This window comes from Gossypium hirsutum, chromosome A05 (genome assembly GCF_007990345.1).
Source record: "Gossypium hirsutum isolate 1008001.06 chromosome A05, Gossypium_hirsutum_v2.1, whole genome shotgun sequence".
Lineage (NCBI taxonomy): Eukaryota > Viridiplantae > Streptophyta > Magnoliopsida > Malvales > Malvaceae > Gossypium > Gossypium hirsutum.
The window spans coordinates 62,763,061-62,766,867 of record NC_053428.1 but is presented as its reverse complement, the minus strand read 5'-3'; the positions used below and the strand labels follow the sequence as shown (position 1 = coordinate 62,766,867).

General features: G+C 36.9%; 1 non-coding gene across 1 annotated transcript; it reads left to right on the top strand.

Moving 5' to 3' along the window:
* Positions 1-605: 605 nt before the first annotated feature.
* Positions 606-711, top strand: LOC121229786 (small nucleolar RNA R71). Its single transcript, XR_005927742.1, has one exon. It is a non-coding gene; the product is annotated as a small nucleolar RNA R71 (small nucleolar RNA).
* Positions 712-3,807: the final 3,096 nt, after the last annotated feature.

Genomic DNA, 3,807 nt, shown 5'->3' with positions numbered 1-3,807 from the left:
AATGCTGTCTCGGTATTTTGGAAACGGGTTTCTGACATTGATATGAATTTTGAGAGCATCTCTTCAAGGTTCAGTTTCTTCTCTTGTTGATAAGGTGGCTGTTGAAAACCCTGAGGATTTTGTGGCTTTTGATTTCCTTGACCACCCCAGGAGAAATTTGGATGGTTCCTCCAACCTACATTATAAGTATTACTGTATGGGTTATTTTGAGATCTAAAGTTATTGTTACCCATATAGTTGACTTGTTCCTTTTCGATTGTGGGATTGAAGGATTGATATTATGTATGCACACCTCCTCCACTTGAGTCACACCTGATTACTGGATGTACCTGCATAGAACCAAGTAAACCTCAATCTTTTTATTAAGAAGTTCTACCTGATTTGACAGCATTGTAACTGAGTTGACGTTATAGATGCCAGCTGTTTTTATTGGCTTAGTCCTCATGAATTGCCACTGATAGTTATTCAGTGACATTTCTTCAATGAATTCATAAGCCTCTTCAGGTGTTTTGTTGTTGATGGTTCTGCCTACAGCTGCATCAACCATTTGCCGAGTCGAGGGATTCAAACCATTGTGGAATGCTTGTACTTGAAGCCAAAGCGGTAACCCATGGTGAGGGCACCTTTTTAGTAAGTCCTTGTATCTCTCCCATGCACCGTAAAGTGTTTCTAAATCCATCTGTACAAAAAAAGAGATATCATTATGTAATTTAGCTGTTTTAGCTGGCGAAAAATATTTTAGTAAAAATTTCTCGGTCATTTGTTCCCATGTAGTAATTGACCCTCATGGTAACGAGTTCAACCACTGTTTAGCTTTGCTCCTCAATGAAAAAGGAAATAACCGAAGACGAATAGCATCATCAGAAACACCATTGATTTTAAATGTATTGCAAAATTCCAGAAAGTTTGCTAAGTGAGCGTTGGGATCTTCATCCTGCAAACCATCAAACTGAACAAACTACTGTATCATTTGAATAGTGTTAGGTTTTAATTCAAAAGTATTTGTAGCTACAGCAAGTCTAACTATGCTAGATTCAGTTCCTGTTAAAGAAGGTTTAGCATAATCATACATAGTGCGTGGAGCAGGATTTTGATTAGCCGCAATTGCAGGAGGTAGCTAATTTCCTTGGTTTTCAACCATCTTGCTGGTTGGAGGTTGAGTATCGTCTTCTTGCTCGTTCTCTATGTATCTTAACCTGTGCCTTATTTCTCTTTGGTTTCTATGAACTGTGTGATTAATTTCTTCGTCAAAAAGTAATGGTCCCGACGGGTTTCTTCTAGTCATAAACTATAAAAACCTGCTAAGAGAAAGAAAAAGTAAATAAATAATAATAATTAAATTAAATTAAATTGCAAGAAAAAGAAATGGCTAAAGTAATAAAAATTAAGCGTTCCTAATATTTTAGTTCCCGGCTACGGCGCCAAAAACTTGATCGCGTGATTCGTAACAATTAATAAATATTTATAATGAAGATCAAACCTAGACTAACTATTATCACAATGAAAAGGCAAACGCACCTATCGAACAATAGTATTGTAATGACAAGACCAGGATATCGTACCCAAGGGAACCAAAAGTACTGGTAATAACTATCTTTTTATTATTTAACCTAGAAATAAAGAGGGGTTGTTTATTAAACTAATTAAGTAATTAAACTAAAGTGAAGAGAAAATTTGGAAAAAGACTTGAAGAAAAGTATTTGATAAAGACGACACCTGAGGAATCCACCTAGATTTCCCTTGTTATCTTACTCTGAACCAGACAATTTATTCACTTTACTTGATCCGTGAGACTCCCTAACCTATATTATTATCTCTTTCGAGACTAATAACATCTAACCATTAGTTGAATTAATCGAAATCTCTTTCTTAATTAAAACCCCTAGGGAAGAAGTAAATCTATCTATGGACTCCCATATGAGGTTTCACTCTAATTTGGAAAAATCTCGTAACCCTATTTCTAGGCGTTCGATCAACTCCGCTTAATTATGCTAAATCTACTCTTAGACAGGGACTTTTGCTCCTCTGCATAATCACATCAAATCATGAATCAATACCTGGAATATTAACACAAGTAGTAAGAACACATAATTAAGAACAAATCAAGTATTTATCATATAGTGCAGATAATAATAACAAGATCCATCATAGGTTTTAACCCCCTTAGGTATCTAAGGGGTTTAGTTCATAATAAAATAAGAGTACATCTCAAAAGTATGAAAATAACAAAACATAAAGAAAACTCTAAAACCCCTGAAGGAATTCTGAGAAAGATCTTCAGTCTTGGAGTAGCTCCGGCTTTTGGGATGGATCGTCTGGCTTCTTTCAAGTAATTCCCGGCGTGTGGTTCTGTACTCCAGAAAAATTCTAGAAGAGAGGCCCCTCTCTAAGTCATACATAGGGTGTTTATATAGGCTTTGGATTGGCTTTCTTCGTCCCTAAGTATCCTTTTTCGTGTAAAGCACATCTCCTTGAAAAAAAGGACACGCCCGTGTGCCACGGCCGTGTGACGTGATTGCCAGGCCGTGTTCGATCCGTTAAATTGCACAAGGTCGTGTGGGTAATGGCCAGGCCGTGTGAATCATGAAAGACTTGGTCGAGACCCTCGAAAGACACGGGCGTGTGAGCTACCCGTGTGGCAAGGCTTAGGCCGTGTCATCTTCTCGATTTGGTCCATTTTGTCCCTTTTTTGCTCATTTTTGGCTCCTTTTGACTCTTGGTGCTCTTCTGAGTACAAAACATGAAATAACTGGATTAATAGCACCAAAATCCACAAATCTAGTACTAAACATCCATAAATATGCTAAGTTTTAGGGTAAAAATATGTATAATTTGGTGTTTATTAGCATGTAAATGCTTTGAATTAAACCAGCCATTGGAAAGGCTTGTTTTGACATATTTTTGATATGTTTATTAGTGGATCTATCATGTTTGAAGAATGAGTATGATCATGCATATATGCATTTAGTAAATAGATAAGTATGAATGATAACATGATAATAATTTGTCATTTGAGGTACCTAAGGGTGCATTGGTTATATGTGATATTATGTCATGTTTAAGACATGATTTGGACTTGTTTTGAATGCTTTGATATGGTTTGTGAATGTTTTTAAATGTTGGTATAGGTAAAGACAAGATGGGTGAGAAATATGGCTTGGAAAACAACCTATTTTCGTCAACATGGGAAGAGACACGGGCGTGTGTCTCGGCCGTGTGTGACACACAATCTAGCACATGGGCGTGTGGTTGGCCGTGTGTCCCCTTCATCTTAAAAATTGAGAAACAGAATGCTTAAAATTTATCACACGGCCTGGCACACAGACTTTTGACTTGGCATGTGTCTTGGCGTGTGACTCCTACACCTATACATGGCCTAGCACATAGGCGTGTGACCAAAGTCAGAGAGTTACACAGCTTAAGACATGGGCGTGTGACCCCTGCACCTAGGAAAAACTTTGAGATTTTGTGAAAAATTCTTTGAGTACCCGGTTTTGTCCTAACTCGTTTCTAATGCATGTTTTGGACCTTGAGGGTTCATATAAGGAACTTTATGTTTGATTTCTGACATGAATAATGTATAAAATGAAATATCTATTTAGTTTATCTGTATATTTTAATAATGTTTCGTAACCCTATTCTGGTGACGGATACGGGTTAGGGGTGTTACATTTATTGGTATCAGAGCTATGGTTTAGTCGGTTCTCAGACTGAATGTATCATATGTGAAGTCTAGAAATATATGCCATTATATAACATGTGATAGTGTGATACCTCTTGACTCTGATGAGAATTGTTTTACTAATA